Genomic DNA, 21229 nt, shown 5'->3' on the forward strand with positions numbered 1-21229 from the left:
GACTTGCTGTGTTAAAGTTTATGCTATTTTAAATTACAAAAGCTACTGAAATTGCTCATCCAAAATTTTCATGAGAATCTACTCCCCATATATTTGCCAAATAGATATTTTGAAGCTGATTAGTGTTGGCTAAATTGATCAATTGTTTCTGAAATTATAATTTGCATGCCATTAGTTATAAATGAAGTTGAATATCTCTCATAAGTTTGTCATTTGATTTTCTTTTCCTGTAAACTTCCTACTCATACTTCTTGCTCAATAGTTTTTTAAATTGTTGACTTTATGTTATTGACTTACTAGAGTTTTCTACATGATATTAGTCCTTATTCATATGTGATTCAAATAATTTTTCTCATTTGTCCGTTGTCTTTTGAAGTTCTCATAAAAGTTCTCAAATTTACACATGTAATATTGTTTATTGCAACTTGCTTTAATAGTAGAAATATGAATATTAGCAATCTGAAAAGTAATTTTCTATATGAATATTAGGTTCAACTTACTTTTTTCACAAAATCCTTATTGGGGATATTAAAGAAATTGTACTGAATAAATAGATGGATTTATGAATAATCAATTTATATGTGTTATTGAGTTTTCTAATTTATAGGGGCTGTGTAGTTTTGTCATTTATTTCTAAATACACGTAATTTCTACTATGATATGTCCTTTGTGCCACGGACTATTTAGAATTGCTTTCTTTTTATTTTAAATTTATGGTAATTCAGGGAAGAATACGTATTTTTAAATTTTATTTTATTTTGTCAATATACAATGTGGTTGATTATTGTGGCCTGTTACTGAAACCTCCGCCCCTCCTCCTTCTCCACCTTCCTGCCAAACATCTTCATATCTGTTCACTTGTGTCAACTTCAAGGAATTGAAGTTGTTCTGTCTTCTTTCCTCCCTCCACCCAGTTATTTGTGTATTTATTTATTTATTTTAACTCCCACAAATAAGTGAGAACATGTGATATTTCTCCTTCTGTGCCTGCCTCGTTTCACTTAATATAATTCTCTCAAGGTCCATCCATGTTGTTGCAAATGGCAGTATTTCATTCTTTTCATAGCAAAGTAGTATTCCAATGTGTAGATATACCACATTTCCAAATCCAATCATCTGATGATAGACGTTTGGGTTTGTTCCAACTCTTAGCTATTATAAAGAGTGCTGCAATGAACAGGTATACCTTCGACTTGATGATTTCCATTCCTCTGGGTATATTCCCAGCAGTGGGATAGCTGGATCATATGGTAGATCTATCTGCAATTGTTTGAGGAACCTATATACCATTTTCCATAGAGGCTGCACCATTTTGCAGTCCCACCAACAACGTATGAGAGTTCCCTTTTCTCCAAAACCTCACCAGCATTTATCATTTATAGTCTTCTGGATAATGGCCATACTAACTGTGATGAGATGTTATCTCAGTGTGGTTTTGATTTGCATTTCCTGAACGCTGAGTGATGCTGAACATTTTTCCATGTGTCTTTTTGCCATTCATATATCTTCCTTTGAGACATGGCTATTTAGCTCTTTTGCACATTTTTTAATTGGGTTACTTTTTTGTGTGTTGTAAACTTGTTTCAGTTCCTTGTATATTCTGGATATTAATCCTTTGTAATATGTATATTTTGAAAATATTTTCTCCTACTCTGTTGGTTGTCTTTTTGTTCTGTTAATTGTTTCTTTTGCTGTGTAGAAGCTTTTTAGTTTAATATAATCCAATTGATTTATATTTCCTATGGTTGCCCATGCTTCGGGGGTCATATTAATGAAGTCTGTGCCCAGTCCTATTTCCTGAAGTGTTTCTCCTATGTTTTCTTTAAGAAGTTTTATTGTTTCAGGGTGTATATTTAAATCCTTAATCCATTTTGAGTTGATTTTAGTATATGGTGAGAAGTATAGGTCTAATTTCATTCTCCTACATATGGATATCCAGTTATCCTAGCACCAATTGCTGAACTGGCAGTCTCTTCCCCAGTGTATAGGCTTGGTGCCTTTGTCAAAGATCAAATGGCTGTAGGAGGAAGGGTGGATTTCTGGATTCTCTATTCTATTCCCTTGATCAGTGTGTCTGTTTTTATGCCAGTACCATGCTGTTTTGCTTATTATAGCTTTGTAGTATAGTTTAAAGTCAGGTAGTGTTATGTCTCCACCTTTATTTTTTTGTTCAGAATTCTTTGTGTATGCATGGTCTTTTGTTATTCCATATCAATGTCTGGATAGTTCTTTTTGCATTTCTGAGAAAAATGTCATTGGTATTTTGATGGGGATTGCATTGAATATGTATATCACATTGGGTAGTATGGACATTTCAAAATGTTGGTTCTTCCAATCCAAGAGCATGGGATATCTTTCCATATTCTTGCGTCCTCTTTAATTTTTCTCTGCAGTGGTTTGTAGTGCTCATTATAGAGATTTTTCACATCTTGGTTAACTCAATTCCTAAGTATTTTATTTTTTTGGTGGCTATTGTATATAGACAAGCTTTCTTGATTTCTCTTTCTGCATGATCACTATTAGAGAATAGAAATGCTAATGATTTCCGTGTGTTGCTTTTGTATCCTGCAGCATTGCTGAAATCATTTATCAGCTCCAAGAGTTTTTTTGTAGAGGCTTTAAGCTCTTCGATATATAGGATCATGTCATCTGCAAACAGGGACAGTTTGACATCATCTTTTCCAATTCAGATGCATTTTATTTCCTTCACTTCTCTGATTGCTCTGGCTAGTACATATAAAACTGTGTTGAATAGGAGAGGTGAGAGTGCGCATCCTTGTCTAGTTCCTGTTCTTAAAGGAAAAGCATTCACTTTTCCCCATTCAGGATGATATTGGCAGTGGGTTTATCATATATGAATTTAATTATGTTGAGATACTTTCCATCTATAACTAAGTTGTAGATAGTCTTTATCAATAATGAGTGTTGAATTTTTTCGAATACTTTTATAGCATCTATAGAGATGATGAAATGGTCTTGTGTTTGATTTTATTAATATGGCATATCACATAATTTGACTTGCCTATGTTGAACCAAACTTGCATCCCTGGGATGAATCACACTTGATCATGGTGTATAATTTTGTATATGTGTTGCTGTATTCTGTTAGCCAGTATTTTATTGAGGATATTTGCGTCTATATTCATCAAGGATATTGGCCAGTAGTTTTCTTTTTTAATTGTATCTTTAACAGGTTTTGGTATCAGGGTGATGTTTGCTTCATTGAATATGTTTGAGAGAATAGCCTTTGTTTCAATCTTTTGGAATAGTTGGTAGAGAATTGGTGTCAATTCCTCTTTGAATATTTGGTAGAATTCAGCTGTGAATCCATTTGGTCCTGGGGTTTTCTTTGTTGGGAGCCTTCTGAAAGCAGCTTCAATCTCCTTTATTGTTATTGGTCTGTTCAGATTTTCTACATCTTCTTGGCTCAGTTTTGGTAGTTTGTGTCTGTCCAGAAATTTATCCATTTCCTCTAGATTTTCAAATTTGTTAGCATATTGTTGTTTATAGTAGTCTCTAATGATTCCTTGTATTTCAGAGGTATCCGTTGTAATATCAACATTATCATTTATAATTTCTTTTATTTGGTTCTTCTCTATTCTTTTTTTAGTTAGCCGTGCTAATGGTTTGTCAATTTTATTTATCTTTGCAAAAAAATGACTTTTTGATTCATTGATCTTTTGTATCATTTTTGGGGTTTCAATTTCATTAAGATCTGCTCTGATATTAATTTCTTTCCATCTTCTCACTTTGGATTAGGATCATTCTTGTTTTTCTAGTTCTTTAAGGTGAAGTATCAGATTGTTCACTTGTCATCTTTCCATTCTTCTGAAGTAAGCATTTAATGCAATAAATTTCCCCCTTACTACTGCTTTTGAAGTATCCCACAGGTTTTGGTATGATGTATCATTGTTTTCATTATTTTCAATAATTTTTTTGATTTTCTGTTTGATATCTTCTTGGACCCATATGTCATTAAGTGTCTTTATTTCCTTTCTTTCTGATTTACAGTTCCCTTGTTATTTGTTGGATCTTTGGTTTGTAGATAAAGGTTTCTTTTTCTCTTCATTGTCTGCATTTTTATTTTGCTAGTGGGTTTGATTTTTCTTGAAATTTTATGACAATGGTAGTTAATATTCATGTACCAAACCCAGTACTCCCTTGAAAATTTCTTGTAAGGTTGACTGTGTGGTAGTGAACTCCCAGAGTTTATGTTTGTTTATTTAATATACTATTTGCCCTTCATTTCAGAAGGATAGCCTTTTGGGGTAGAGTATTCTTGGCTGACACTCTCTGTCTTTTAGTGTTCTGAATATATCATCCCATTCCTTTCTGGTATTTAGGGTTTGTGATGAAAATTCTGATGTTAGTCTGATTGGGCCTCCTGTGTAGGTGATTTGGCATTTCTCTTGCAGCTTTGAAGATTCCCTCTTTGTCTTTGAGTTTTGCCAATTTGACTATAACATGTCTTGGAGAAGACCTTTTGGGGTGCATACATTTGGGGATCTTTGAGCTTCCTGAATCTGAAGATCTATGTCTTTTCCTATACCTGGGAAGTTTTCTGCCACTATTTTGTTGAATATGTTTTCAATGCAATCTCCTTTTTCCTCCCCTTCTGGGATACCCATGACTTGGATATTTGAGCCCTTAAGGTTTCTTGATATCTCTCTTAGATTTTCTTCAATGTTCTTAATTCTGTTTTCTTTTTTCTTTTTTTCTCTTCTTTTTTTTTCTTTCTTTTTTTTTTTTTTTTTTGTCTGCCTGTGTTATTTCAAACAGCCCATCTTCAAGGTCAGAAATTCTCTCTTCTGCTTCTGCATGCCTGTTTTTTAAACTCTCTGTTGTATTTTTTATTTTGTTGAATGAATTCTTCAGCTCAGCAAGTTCTGCTACATTCTTTTTCGAGGCATTGATTTCCTTGTACATTTCTTCTTTCAGGTCCTCCATACATTTCCTCATTTCATCATGCTGTCTAGCTGAGCTTACTTGTATCTCATTTAGTTTCCTTAGAATTTTCATTCGAAATTCCTTGTCAGACATTTCAAGGGCTTCTTGTTCTATAGGGTCTAGAGCTTGAGAGTTATTACCCTTTGGTGGTATACTTTCTTTATTTTTCTTATTTCTGGTATCTTTCCTTAGACTTTTAGTCATAGTGGTAGGGGATTTCACAGTCCACTGGTTTGACACTATTGCCTGGCCAGGATGCTGCTTGGGCTGCCAATTTGTCACAGCTGCCTCAGTGTCTGCTCGCTGGTGTCTCAGGTGTGTGGTCACCTTGGGTCTTGGGCCTCTCTGGGGAGGTGCCTCTCTGGTTGGCAGGCACTCGGCTGGGCTGGGGATGGAGTTGTGTAGTTCTGAGGCCTACCTGCCGGGTCATGTGGTCACTGCAGGGCATGTCATCTCCATGGATCTCAGGCCTCTCCGGTGAGGCACCTCTTTGATCAGTGCACACTAAGCTGGGCTGGGAATCTGTGTCATTTTGAAAAGACCATCTTTGAGGTCAAAATTCTTCTGCTTGCTCTAGCCTGCTCTTTAAGCTCTTTTTTGTTTTTTCATTTCAGTAGGTGACTCTTTCCTTTTTGGAGTTCTGCTATATTCTTTTTTAAGGTATTAATCTTGTAAATTTCCTCCTTTATTTTATGGATATTTTTTTCTTGTTTCCTTGTGTTCTCTAATTGAGTATTCTTTTATTTCTTCATGTTTTCTTAAGATCATTGCTTGGATTTCTTTTTCAGACATTTCAAGGATTCCTTGTTCTATGGGGTATGGAATTTGAGCCTTACTGTGTTCCTTTGGTGGTGTCATATCTTCTTGTGTGTTTATATTTCTAGTATTTTTTCCTAGATGTTTGTCATCTGGTAGAGGACCTGCTTCTTCTGTTACTCTTGGGTTGGCTATCAGGATAAAGATTTCCTCTTGTATTTGCAGGGTCTACTGTTGACTCTTCTTATGTCAATGTAATCAAGTGAGTGGCAGGTTGACTGTAGCGTGGCCTTGGCTGCTACTGTGGTGGTGAACTGTCTTTGTGGAGGTGGACTGTCCTTGTGGTGACAGAAAGTGTGGCAGTTTCCTTATTACACCACCTTAGCTCCTGTTCCAGTTTTCTGTGGCCATACTCTGAGCCCCCAGAGCTGTGCACATCTGAGCTTGCCTTGGTACCTCCTGGACTATAGGCACTTCCCTTACCCCTGGGCCTTAGACTGAGCCCTGGAGCCATGTGGGTCTCAGCTCACCAGGGCAGCTGCTGGGCTAAGTGCACTTCTTTTCCCCTTGAGGCCTTAGACTGTACCCCAGTATGGTAAGGGCCTTGGCTCACCTCAGAGACTGCTGGACTGTGATTTTTTCTATCACTAAAAGAATGATACAAAATGAACTATTTGGTTAACTAACATTAACAAAATGGTTTACCCAGCAAGATTCTCCTTCAGAAATGAGGGAGAAAGTGTGTATTTCCCAGACAAACAAAAGTGTGGTTCTAGAAACCCAAATAGTAAATTGCTTGGATTCAAGGGGGAAAAAAATACATTTGAAGGGTTCCTGTAACTTAGTTCTTTCTTTTTAGCTATATGTTTCAAGCAAAGTGCCTATAGAATTTAGATTTGGGGGAGGGAGCTGGGATTTGTCATATACTATGTCTAATTACAGCCTTCACGTGTTTACTAAAACCATTCTATGTTGAAATAAGATTCATTTCAGAAGTCACTTTACAAAAATACCTGCTCAGGTTTAAGTAATTTAAAAAAAAATTTTTTTTTTCAAATTAATGTAAGGTTTTACTTTTCAACTAAAGATTTTCTTGACACGACCAGGTATAACCTCTAAAAGTTTTTTTTATCCCTAAATGAGCACTGTATATGAAAGATAAAATTACTTTTGTGGATGGTTAGAAATCTTGGTTCTCAATTGATTTTAGAATAAGGTTTTTATGTAAATGCATGTATGGGGCAAAGGCCCTTGGGTAGGAGGTGACAGCCTACAGCCAGAGGGCAAAAGCCCATCTAATCAACTCTAATCACTGTTTAGCTATGGGATTGTGTACTTCAATGATTTTAGAGCTAACAGGTAGTTGTCATACTGAACCTGTTAAGAGATTTTAAGAAATGCTGAAGGATAGATATGAAAAAAAAATGTTTGCTAGGGGCAAGCTGTCTGTTAGGGAAAACTTTAGAGATAATTGTACTTACTTTTTATCATAAGAATGTAACTTTTGCTTAAGGAGAGGTTATACTTTAGATAATGAGCCAGTTTGACCAACTTAGCTTTTCAGTAATTGTACTTTGGAATGTCACGTTAATTTTACTAATGTTACCAGTTTCCATTGCTTAAGCTATATTTAGCCATAGATAACTTTTATAACACTGCCCATATCCTTGTGTCCCTTTGTAATGATTGAATCAACTAAATTTTCTTGTGCAACTTTCTTGTCTTTACAATAATAAAAAGAGAAGCTAACTGAATGGCTGCTGTAACCAGTTTTCTCTGGGATACAGACTCTTTGGGCTTCTCAACACATTCATGGTGCTTTGAGTAATCTTTTTGTCTCCATTACATAGTGAGAAATGTAACAACTTTTGTGATAGAGGAAACACAAACATTCTCCAGTGAATGCCTATTAAAACACATAAAAATACTACTTTCCTTGACAGACATAGCAACAGATAATGTATTACTCTTTAGTAAATAATTCCAGAAGGCAGATTAAAAAGACAAACAAGTCCTGTCTAGTTCCATATCAATATACTCATTCCTAGTTTAAATGTAGATATAATCAATCCATATTTATTAATCAGGCTGTATCTTGGAGACAAACATAATAAGATATGCTATTTGCTTCTTAACTAGTGCCATATTTTCAGAAATGGAGTTATTTTTTAACATTGCAAATAAACTTGTTTCTTAGACGAATTAATATTATGTCTGAACCTAGAGTTATCAAATTCTATTGGCCTTCATACACACTCTGTGCACACATATAGACAAACACACTCACATATGAGTTGTATTAACTAAAACATTCATTTTCAATTTGCTGTCGATATGGAGAATTTCACAGAAAGAAAAGTAAAATTCTGAATTGGGAGTTTTAGGAAAGACACTGCCCTTCATTCTCCTCTGCCCTACCTCCAACATTAACTCCACTATGGTTTTAAGAATGTAAACATTAGAGAAGCTGATTTCATATCAAAAATCAACAGCATGTCAGCTATGCTGAGCAAGACAATTAGGTCATTTCCAATCACACTGCCCATGTCCTTGTGTCCCTTTGTAATGATTGAATCAACTGATTTTTCTTGTGAAACTTCCTTGTCTTTACAATAAAAAAACAGAAGTTAACTTTGAATCAGGACTGAACCTAGTTTTCTCCTTCTAACAGAGGAGTTGCTGAGGTGCAGTCCTTCAGGCTTCTCATCACACTCATGATGCTTTGAGTAATCCTTTTTTGTGTCTCCATTACACAGAAACAAGTGTAACAAAGTGGTGCCGCATGTGAGGTATTTCAACTCCATGGATCAGAGAATGATCTGCCAAGGCCTTGGAGAGGAGGAGGACACTGACCTTTACTTTTACTCATCCTGGTAAGGGAATCACAGGTGGCTTTCAATTAGTGTTGCATCCCTGCAGCAGTGTATAGCTAGGCTTTTACCTGAAGGTTTTGCTTTCTTTCTCTTTCATTTTTCTATCTGTTCTTACGACTACGTGTAGCTCACTGTCTAAAAAGGAAATTCTACATAGGTCACAACTTTGATGTCTCCTTAAGGCAGGAGGTTATAAAGTAACTAGGCATCAACTAACTGAATTATTATTGGTTATTAAACAACAGCGCCCTTGTTATGTAAGACTGGCCCAAAAGCGTGAATCTTACTTGTTGGGAAGGCTCATCTCGCAAAGACCAGGAGACAGAGATCACTGCAATCAAGCAAGAGGTCTTTTATTTCCAGCATGCTGGGGTTGCTCCATCTTCGGGACAGAAACAGCCCCAATCTCTTACCATAAGCACTTTTTATACAGTTTGGTAGGCAGACTTAGGCAACAGAATGGGTTGTACACCATCTATTGGCTACTTTAAGCGACCTTTAAAATCACTGGTGGCTTTTAGCTTTTGGCGGACAAAGGAGGGACTGAGGTATTGATCAACCGTCCACCCCCCCTTTTCCCTCACTTGGTGTCCAAAGATAAGGAACTGGTCATGCTGTTCCTGGAATCGGGTGAGCATACTCCCTTCCTGAAACTGGGTGTACTCTGCATGACCTCTGTGGGGACTTTCCAAGTTCTGTTTTAAAATGGCAGGGCATCCTAAAATGGCATCGGTTATGCCAAGCTAACAGCAAGCACTCATACAGAAGCTAATCATGTTTATTATAGCAAACTTACATTTCTACATTCCCCTCTTTTTCTTGTACGTATTTCAATCATGAAATACAGTTTTCTGTTGGTTTAATTCCTGATATTGTTGTCTTAACATCATAATTTGAACAGTACTAACACGTTCTCTAACAAAAGCTAGCAAGCGATTTAAAATGCAGTGACCAAAAGTTAGAAGCATTATTAAAATAATTAGTGATCCTAACAGGGTTGACATAAGGGTCATGAGCCAGGGAGAGGAGTTGAACCATGACTCAAACCAGCCCTGAATTTTTTTTTCTTCTTCTTTTTTTTTTTGGTGAGGCCTTCCCTGATTTTGGCCATGGAGTTTTTAATTACCCCTGAGTGATCAATGTAAAAACAACATTTTTCTTTTAGTGCGGCACAGAGCCCCCCTTCCAGCAGGGTTCCAGAGATTGGGAGCGGTGTCATCTTACATAGACTGTGTCCCCAACCTGGAACTGGTGAGAAATTTCAGGGGTCCCAGGTGCACAGGCGGCCGCCAGCTGCATCCAGACTTCCTTCTGTACCGCTTGCAGTCCTTTTAACCTGGCATATAAGTCACTGTTACTGTGGCAAGTGGGTTCAAAGGCGTCCCCCATTAAAGTCAAGGGGGCATGGGTACCATAGAGAATTTCAAAGGGAGTCAGGTTGAACTGGGAGGGAGTGTTCCTAGCTCTAAACAGGGCCGAGGGAAGGAGCACCACCCAGTCTACACCAGTCTCCATGGTTAATTTAGTCAGGGTCTCTTTTAGAGTCCTGTTCATCCTTTCTACCTGTCCTGAACCCTGGGGTCTATAGACACAATGTAATTTCCAATTGACCCCTAGGTATCTGGCCACTCCCTGGCTTACCTTGGCAATGAAGGCGGGTCCATTGTCGGACCCGGTTACCTTGGGTACCCCGAAGCGTGGGAAGATTTCTTCCAGGATTTTCTTGACCACGACTGTGGCTGTTTCCTGCTTTCTTGGGAATGCTTCTACCCATCCAGAGAGGGTGTTTTTAGCGGTCGGTGAAGGGCCTCTAGCAGGGCTACGATCTCTGCCTTGTTTTTGATTTCTTTTCCTCCAGAGGTTAGCAGACCCCGCTGTTGATAGATAGCACCGTGCACATGGGCAGTGACAAAGGCATACCTGCTGTCCGTATAAATGTTGATTCTTTTGCCCTCTCCTAGTTCAAGGGCTTTCGTGAGGGTGATGAGTTCTGCCTTCTGGGTGGACGTTCCTGCAGGTAAGGTCTGTGCCCATATCAGGTTCTGGCCATCTACTATATCAGCTCCTGCCTTTTGTACTCTTTCCTCCAGGAAACTGCTGCCATCAGTAAACCAGGTGGCTTCGGTGTCTGTCAGAGGCTGATCTGACAAGTCTTTCCGCCATCCATGTGTCTGAGCAAGCACTTGTTGGCAGTCATGGATAGGCAAACAATTGGTATTCGTCTTCCAGCCTGAAAGTTAGTACCTGGAGAGGCTTTCCTTGTTGGTTTAACACCTGAGGTCCCTCAGGGTCAAAATGAATTTGAGCACCCATTTTGGTGAGGAGGTCTCTTCCCAGTAGTGGGTACGGGCACTCAGGAATGACAATGAACGAGTGGGATACCCAGCCCATGCCTAGGTCCACCGTTCTTCAGGTAGTCCATGAGTACTATCTGTTCCCTAGTTTCCCTAACTACAGTGGCCAGAATTTTATGAAGATTTCTTTTTTTGTTGCTTTTCTCTTTTTATTTTTTTAGCCTCCTGCTCTTTCTGCTTTTTCTCTTCTTTTTTCTCTTTTGACTCTCTATTATGATAAACCGTTTCAGCCACCCGCACTAACTCACTCAATGACTTATCTTGTAACCCTTCAAGCTTCTGCAGTTTCTTCCTGATGTCCCTACTAGACTGGTCAATAAAAGCAACTATCACTGTAGCTTTGTGCTTTTCACTATTAGGGTCATAAAGGGTAAACTGACAGAATGCCTCCATGAGTCTCTCCAGAAATGCTGACGGAGACTCATTGGGCCCCTGGTTTACCTCTCTTAACTTGGTTAAATTGGTGGGGCATTTTGCTGCCCCTCAGAGACCTGCCATTAGAGCCTGGGGATAGACCTTCAGGTGCTCCCTACTTTCTGCTGAGTTAAAATCCCAGTTAGGTCTGGTCAATGGGAATCCTACATCTATGACATCAGGGAGGAGGGTAGGTCGCACATTGTCTCCTGGAATGTTCTTTCGAGCCTCTAGGAGGATCTGTTGTTTCTCCTTGGTGGTGAACAGGACCTGGAGGGGCTGCTGACAGTCATCCCAGGTGGGCTGATGAGTATAAAAGATAGACTCCAAGAGAGAAATTAGGCCTTGTGGCTCATTAAAGCACTTGTTGTAAAGGGAACATAGACCATATAGGGTTCTTGGGCACTGGGGCCTGGCATAAGGGCAAAGGGGGTGGGCAGGAGATGTGAGCTACATGGGGTCTGTGTTTGTGAGTCAGATACAAGGTCTTACCGAGGCCTCATCTGGTTTCTGTTTTCATCTTCGCTGTTATCTCAGGACCCTGCAAGATTTCGACTTATGCCAGTGTACTTGGCTAGTGCCCAAGGTCAGCTTCCAGTTGTTTGGCCTTGATCATTTCTCAAATTCTACAAGACTCAAAGAAAGAACTGTTAGCTTTGCAAAGTACTAATTAGCTTCTCAGCCTTGTTTTTTTACTTAGTAAGTGGGATAAGAAAGTCAGGGGATGGGAAGCAAGAGTAGAGAGAAAAAAAAACCCTGTCCTTTAAAAAAATCATTCCCGCCCCCATAGCCCAGGCTTCTTTAGGTTCCAAATTGGCTTCAGTCCTGCCCACTCCAACAATTCCCCATTGTCAATAGTTCTTTCCACTTTTATGGAATGGGCCACTGACTCATCTGACTGCTTCAAGCTGTTTTCAGGGCGCAGTAGGGGTTAATGTGGAATGGAACTATTTGACATGATGGAGGACATAGCTCTTGTTACCCAGCTGGAGTGGCGCAGAGGATCAAGGGCATTTGTTTATCTATTGTCTTGAACAGTTGATTCAGAACAGGTGGCTTACTCAAAGTTAGCAAGCTATACATTAATTGGTACATCAAGAATTTTAAAACTTACATGAATCCTTTGTTTAGGAACAGGATGTCTCATCCAAGTCATGAGTCTCTTCCTTCAAGTTTATGAAACTTTAGAGAACTGCTTGTGTAGACAAGACATCATTTCCCCTTTTTCGATCAAAACATTCCTTATGGAAGCATTGAAGATTAATTTTCCTATTGAAAAGGTTTTACTTTTCTTTGTATGGATGCCTCAGTGCTGGGAAGACTTATTCCCAGGTAGACATGTTGTTTTATAATTAACCTTTTAAATTGTATACTGTTATATAAAGAGAGCAAATTTTTATTATATTTATTTAAATAACCATATTACCATAAAAATTAGAAGGATACTCACAAATAGTTTTCAAATTTTGGAGGAATCAAAGAGGAAAAAGGCAAATATTTTTGTCTTTGTTTATAAAGTACATTTTACCAAATTGCTGTAAGTTATAGATAGCTTAGAGAAAAAGTTTCCTTAAAACAAAACATTTAAGTAAAGAACAAATAATGCAAGTTACAAAACATTTTTATCAGTTACTTAACTTTGTATACTTAATTTTTGCTTTACTTGTTCTTAATTAGTAGTTCTATAAACTCATCAGATTTCTTACTAGAGTTTTGAAAACCTTTTATTTTGTCCATTATTCTCAAAATTATTTGACACTTGTGTTTAAGAGTACTTGTTAGAGTCTTTTGCAATTTTACTAAGCATCTGGTCAATATTTTAAGAAAATCTTGTTCTAACATAGGGGAAATTTAGTTCTATATCAGTGTTTTCTTAATATTAAGTTTAGTCTTTAGAAAAACTTAGCTAATTGCCTTTTAATTATAATCATTTTAATCATACACAAAATTCTTTCATAAATTCACTCTTCACAAACCATTATTACCACTTACTCCGACCTTCGATGACATGCTTTAGATTTTTCATTTGTCTTATACTTCCCACTTTCTAAATAACCAGTCATTTTGCTCTAGAACAAAAGTTCACTACACAAGATACTTTTTCACAATGAAGTATCCTCTTTTCTTTTCAGCCCTCCTAACCACAACTACATCTCTATGTCCAGAGCTTTCTTTATATCGCCTCTTTTCTTGCATACTGATTTCCTTTTTCACCAACAATACTAAATTAGCCTCATTTATCTAAAAATCCCATGATCAAAGATCATTCTGTTTTAGGCTGGGCTTATAACTTTAACCTTAAAACCTCTAGCAAAAACAAATGTAATCCTGTTTGACCAGTAAACCCAAACAGATAATTCCAAAAACATTTCTCATAGCAGTGTGATTTTCAAAAAGCCTTTTTTTTACCCCCCCCTTTTTTTCTTCAGTTTTAGTTTAATGTTTACATTTAGTTAGAACTGGCTGAGCTGTATAAGAAAAATAGAATCTCCAAGTGGCCTTGATTCTTCTAATAGGTTTTTCTTTATCTTGGCTGAAATGTCATAGACAGTCAGTTTTTCTTATAACACTTGCAGAACTCTGTGCACAGATAGACAAACTTTGTCCAGAGACTTAGCTAATTATAGTGTTCAGTTTTTTAAGCTTGCCAGGAGAAACTGAGAAAAAATAATTTCTTTCAGTCATCAGGTCTTTAGTGATCAAAAGGCACAAACTTAGTTACTCAAACACAAACAGACAGACAAATTATTAGCCCTGGCCTTCATGTCAGTCCAATATTTCAGAGTCAGATTTAAAGGGGTAGAGACAGTCTGCCCCATGTCGCCCCAGAAAGTCATCAGTCCCAACACACATGCAATCAGACAAACAAAAACCAAAACACTGACGTGCCCCTGCCACGGGCACCACAACCTGATTATCAGAGAACTTGGGAGGGGTCTCCTTCCTAGAGATCTCCTGTGGAGCCGAACCTGTTCATCTCCAACAGAGGAATCTGGAGTGTCCTCCAGGATTGCTGTGGCTGCAACATGCCGGTACATCTACCCGCCGCTATGACCACTACAGACCGGTGACTCTGTCCCAGAGCCACCGAGACGCCGACACCAGACTGATGACTCCATCCCGGAGCCACTGAGAAGCCAACACCAGACCGATGACTCTGTCCTGGAGCCACCAAAAAGCCAAAACCAGATTTCAGTAGACAACAAAGACACAAAGATGGGACAGACAGACAACCGTGGTACCTGCTCGAGCATTTCTCCGTTCTCTAGTCTCTGGTCCCAGAGAGAGAGCCACTTCCCAGCCAACGCACCAAAATGTAAGACTGGCTCAAAAGCATGAATCTTACTTGTTGGGAAGGCTCATCTCACAAAGACCAGGAGACAGAGATCGCTGCAATCAAGCAAGAGGTTTTTTATTTCCAGCATGCTGGGGTCGCTCTGTCTTCAGGACAGAAATCGCCCTGATCTCTTACCATAAGCACTTTTTATACAGTTTGGTAGGCAGACTTAGGCAACAGGATGGGTTGTACGCCGTCTATTGGCTACTTTAAGCGACTTTTAAAAGCATTGGTGGCTTTTAGCTTTTGGCGGGACTGAGGGACTCTGCATGACCTCTGTGGGGACTTTCCAAGTTCTGTTTTAAAATGGCAGGGCATCCTAAAATGGCATAGGTTGCGCCAAACTAACAGCAAGCATTCATAAAGAAGCTAATCACTTTTATTACAGCAAACTTATATTTCTACAGTTACCCTAAAGAAGGAATTCTTGATATTGTGGATTGGGAACTAATTGGTTGCTGGTTAAAAAATGCAAGAGGTCCTGTCAAGGCTTCTCACCTAATGGTTTGGAATTTATGTCAAGTTGCTTTAAGATCTATTCAGGACCCTAACAAAAAACAAAAATATGCTTATGTCATTAAAGAGGATGAAAAACAATCCTTGCCTTCTCCTCCTCCCCCACCCCTACCTTTAGAGGCAAACAATTCATTTACTTCCTTGATAGAGCATTGTCTTAAAGAGGGACATAACATGGGAATTCATACTTCTCATGTCTTTCCTGTTGTAAGAACCGGGACTCTGTCCAGACATGAAAACCTCCCATTTTCTCTGTTCAAAAGATTTAAAAGGAGCATAACAGAAAATGGCTTACATAGTACTTTTACTAAGGGGTACTTAGAATCAGTTACTACTGGGTATAATATGACCCCTTGGGATTGGAAAGCACTTAGAAAAACTGTTTAACTACTACTCAATATACTGTACAGCTACAAGAATATCAGAAAGCCTTACATGCTCTTTCACTCAAAAATTCACAAAATAATGTTCAAATTAGTATGGACACGTTATTTGGGGAAGGAGATTTTATAACACCTCAGGCACAGGCTTTACTTCCTCAACAAGTGCTTGACCAAACAAGTCATGCAGCTGTAAAGGCTTGGAACAAAATTCCTGAAAAAAATACTCCCACTAAATCTTTCACTACTATTAGACAGAGTCTCACTGAGCCTTACATAGATTTTATTAATCATCTTCAAGATGCCATAACTAGACAAATTGACAATGCTCAGGCAGCCCATGTACTTTCACTACAATTGGCTTTTGACAATGCTTATGAAGATTGCCAAAAAGTCCTTCTTCCAATAAAAAGTAAAAATTCCACTCTTGCTTATATTTTCAGAGCCTGCCAAAATGTGGGAACTGAAACCTGTAAAGCCTAAGTTCTTGCTGTGGCTCTCCAATCTAAAAAAATGTTTTAAATGTGGAAAGGAAGGTCATTTTCAAAAAGATTGCAAACAAGAAGAAATAGAACAAACTAAACCAAAACAGAAATGTCCTAAATGTAAAAAAGGATTTCATTGATCAAATCAATGCAAATCTAAATTTGATATAGAAGGCAATCCTATTTCGGGAAATGGACAAGCGGGCACCAACTCCCATGCCCCAATAAACAAGGGAGTCAAATCCTCAATGCTCCGGCTCAAGTCTGAACTCTTCCCCAGGACAATTTTCCTCCCCCTGACTTCAAATAAATGATCAGACAGTTGTAGATTTGGCTTTAACAAAAGATTTTACCTTAGACGAAGCAGGACAAGTAAAGTTAGGGATAACAAACTTCTCCAGCCCATTACCTTTCAATGCCCCTGGTATTATACTGGGCAATCTAAAATACTCTATAAGTGGTGTCCAAATTATTTCAGAACTAATTCCACCTAATAACCAGGGACCAATCCATGTTATGATAACTAGTTCTGGATATCATGTAATTCCTAAAGGGACTCAAATAGGTCAGCTTCTTCTGTTGTCCTCTTTGTTTCCTGAAACAATATCCAAACTTCAACCTTTTGCTTCTCCTGATGCTTTTTGGATACAAAGATTAGATAATACTCAGACATTGTGGACATTATCTGTTGAACAAAAGTTAATCACAGGATTGGTAGGTTCAGGTGCTGACTTTACTATAATTGCTAAAAAGGGTTGGAATCCATTATGGAAAATAACTTCTTCACCAGTTAAAATTATTGGACTAGGTGGGTCCAAATTCCCTTATCAAAGTAAAAATCCTTTGTTGTGTACTGGCCTCAAGGGAAAAACTGCCTCTGTTATGCCTTGTGTTCTAGATCTCCCTTGAACTTTATGGGGCCAAGACCTCCTTATTCCATGGGATGTTTAGATTTGAACATCTTCAAATTTCTCATGATGGCCACTACCTCACTCCTGCCACTCAAACTACAATGGCCCCCTGGTCCTCCAGTTTGGGTGGAGCAGTGTCCTCTTAAAGGGCAGAAATTAAATCAAACTACTTTACTTGTCAAACAACAATTGCAAATGGGACATTTAGAGCCATCTCATAGTCCCTGGAATGCTTCTATATTTTGCATTCCTAAAAGATCAGGAAAATGGAGATTATTACATGATTTAAGAAAAATTAATGCCTGCATTCTTCCCATGGGGGCTCTACAGCCTGGGCTCCCTAATCCAGCTCTCATTCCTAATGATTATCAACTAATTATCATAGATCTAAAAGGTCGCCTTTTTACCATACCTTTACACCCAGGAGACAAAGAAAAGTTTGCCTTTTCCCTTCCTAGCATCAATGCAGGAGTGCCTGCTCAAAGATATCAATGGAAAGTTCTCCCTCAAGGAATGATTAATAGCCCTACTGTTTGTCAAGACTTCATGGATTGAGCTATTCGACCCACTCATGAAAAATTTCCAACTGCTCTTAGTTATCATTATATGGATGATATTCTTATTGCTCATGACAATCCAGAACTGTTATCACAAATGTATTTACATTTAATCAAACAAGTTAATAATGCTGGTTTACAAATAGCTCCAGATAAAATTCAAAAAAAGGAGCCTTGGAAATACCTGGTTTTTGATCACTCAGAGAAACATAGAAACACAAAATATATCTTTCTATATTAAGGAGCTTTTTACTCTAAATGATTTACAAAAATTACTTGGCCATATTAATTGGCTCTGCCCTTCCATGGGTATTCCTACTTATCAATTACAACATTTGCTTAATACCTTAAAGGGGGACCCTGATTTGTCTTCCCCTCATTATTTATCTGAACAAGCAAAATTAGAATTAAAATAGATTGAGTCCTTTTTTACATTCCAGACAATTAACATGCATTGTTAAATCTCAAATCATTCATTTCATTATTTTAGATACCCCATGTAGTCCTATAGGTTTGCTTTGCCAATTTCTTCCTCAGATAGTCATTGAATGGATTTTCTTACCCCATCAACAAAAAAAGAAATTATATATTAAATTAGAACAGCATATTCATTTACTCACTAGGAGAAGACACCATTGTCAGATACTTACTGGGTATGATCCTGATATTATTCATCCTGGTCTTTCTAAAACTGATTTTTACACTGCCCTTGAATAATCAGAGTCTTTACAGATAAGTACGGCTAATTTTATTGTCAAGATACAATTCTCATTACCCCATGATAAAATCTTACAAGGACTTCAACTATTGCCTATACAATTAAAATCTTGCTTATCCCCTGTTTCTCTCCCTCAAGCACTAACTGTGTTTATTGATGGTTCTGGCAGATCAAGAAATGGATCTGTAACATGGTAGGAACAGGGAATTTAGGAACATTTTGTTGCTATTCATCATAAGTCCATTCAAAGGGCTGAATTGGCTGCTGCTATTGAAGCTTTACAACATTTTTCCATTGAGCCACTTAATTTAGTGGCTGACTCTGCCTATGTAGTTGGGGCCTTACAAGTTATTCAAGATGCATCTATCCATGAGGGAAATGATTTATTTGAAATGTTTCAACATTTACAAAAACTTATTCAAAAAAGACATCATCCTTTCTATGTATGTAACTTACATATGTTCTCATTCTGTTCTCCTTGGCCCTTTAACAACTGGAAATGATATGACTGATCACTTTGTTATGTATAATAATGTTTTACAAAAGGCTATTGATTATTATCAGTTTTTTCATCAAGGGACACGAGCTTTGGCTAACATGCATCAGGTTTCTTACAAACAAGCTCAAGTCATTGTTCGTGCTTGTCCTGATTGTCAGAGGTTTTCTAAATCTAATTTCCCTGGAGGAGTTAATCCTTGAAGAAGAAAAAGTAATAAAATTTAGCAAGTAGACATCACTCATTATGCCCCTTTTTGTATGCCTTAAATATTTTCATGTTATTGTTGATACTTACACTGGTCTTATTCATGCTACTGCCCAAACAGGAGAAACTGTTAAACATGTTAAAAAACATTGTCTTTCTGCCTTTGCTGCCATGAGAATTCCAAGTCAAATTAAAACAGATAATGGACCAGCATACTCCTCCAAAGTCTCTCAATTATTCTGTGACAACTGGAGTATTAAACACGTCAGAGGAATCCCATATAACCCCACTGGCAGGAAATTGTTGAAAGAGCTAATGGCCTTCTTAAATCTCAATTAAATAAACTAAAGAGGGGTAATATAGATATAGGAATGGCCCCTCATGAACAGGTCTTTAATGCTTTGTTTACTCTAAATTTTTTAAACTGCAATTCTCAAAACTTAACCACCACAGAATGACACATTTTCCCTCCTGAAAAGAAACCTAAACCCTTGATTTTATACCACCACCTGCCAATGGTACCACAATGGTTGGACCCTGTTGAATTGTTAGCATGGGGAAGAGGGTATGCTTCTGTTCTTTCGCTTACAAACCCACTGTGGATCCCTGCTAAGTGTGTTAAACCATATTATGTGGAACCCCAGACCAAACAAAGAATCAAATCTGATACCAGAGTTTCAATGCCACATCATCTCACTTCAATTCAACCCACCAGGAATAGTACACATCAGACCACCAGTGATGATGATGCCAACAACTACCTCCACTCTGACCTACATGCACCCGCCAGTAATGAGAATGACAACAACAAGCTTCAGACTGACCTGAGGTGTGTTAAAAAGTCTCATTAGTCAAACAGAAGCCACAATTCAAAGAACAGGCACTCTCCCAACACCAGAAAATTTGTTTCTGGCCATCCTTTCTCATGTAACTATTAACTCAACAGGATCTAAGGTAATATTCATCTTGTTAACTTTTTCTAAGCTTTTTTCCTCAACTGTAAGTACTCATGTTTATTGGACACATATACTGAATCCTCCTGTTTTTGATCTGCTTACCTGGGAGGATCATGAGCCTCCTCTCTCATGTAATGATGCTGCTCACACTGGAGGAATCTGGCTCCCTCTCTCAGGTCCCCTTGAAGAATGTGGACAATCCTGCTATAATTTTGGATACAATTCAGGATGGCATAAACTTGCACATGATTGGTATTTCCTCACTGACAAATTACCCATTTGTATTACACCCAATTGGACAAATAATTATTTATATATTCCTTTCTCTCCTCAATGGTATATGAATTATATAATAAAAAAATCCAGATCAACTTTTAGCATTAAAACATCAACTTTTTATTTCAACTACTGGAGTTCTAGGAGCTTTTCATAATGTAAAAGATCATCCTAAACCTAATATTCCTATCTGTTCCCATCCCTGGATTTCCATAGAAGATGGTAGAGATTTAAACTGGATCTCTAGCTGTTCCATTAATTTTACTGAAAAGATATTACTTAATAATATTACATTGGAAAATTGGGGACCACAAAATTTATTAGTACTTCATTCCAACACTACTTGGAATTACACTCTACCTTTTAATTATTCCAGATCCCCTTATAATTGGAATCCAGGTTTGGCTGGTCCAATTTTAAGATTAAGATAAAATTCTTATTACTCTCCCCTTAAAAGGACGATTTGGCATCTTGCTATCCCATTTTTCCCTCACATAGTTAGACAAATTACAAACTTTAACTTAAGATGGATAGCACAAGGTAATGGTTCAGTTGTGATTTGTACCTCTCATCCTTACATATTTGCTATGATATCTACAAATTTCTGTTTCTCCTTTACTTCTGAATTTAATATCACTCTCCTGGCTAATTTTACTTTGTTTACTCCTTGCATTACTCATTTTAATATTACTAATCAATATATCATATGTTTTTATACTAAAACAGAGAGCCAAAACTTGGTTACCTGTTAACCTCACATGAAAATTGATGGGAAATTCTGCCCTGGAGCAAGTCACCTCTGCTCTAGAGTGAGTTTGCACTAAGAGATTCTTGGGCATTTTTATAGCCCCCACAATTGCTGTAAAAGCTATTGCTACCATAGCAGTGACTGTGGTCATGGCTTTAACTCATTCTATTCAAACAGCACAGGCAATGAATGATTATTTTCAAAATGTAGCTTCTGAGTTCATATCTCGAACTAAAATTGACCAAGACATTTTACAAAGATTAGATGCCTTAGTGGCAGCTGTAACCTGGATTGGTGA

Source organism: Cynocephalus volans, chromosome X (assembly GCF_027409185.1).
Source record: "Cynocephalus volans isolate mCynVol1 chromosome X, mCynVol1.pri, whole genome shotgun sequence".
NCBI lineage: Eukaryota > Metazoa > Chordata > Mammalia > Dermoptera > Cynocephalidae > Cynocephalus > Cynocephalus volans.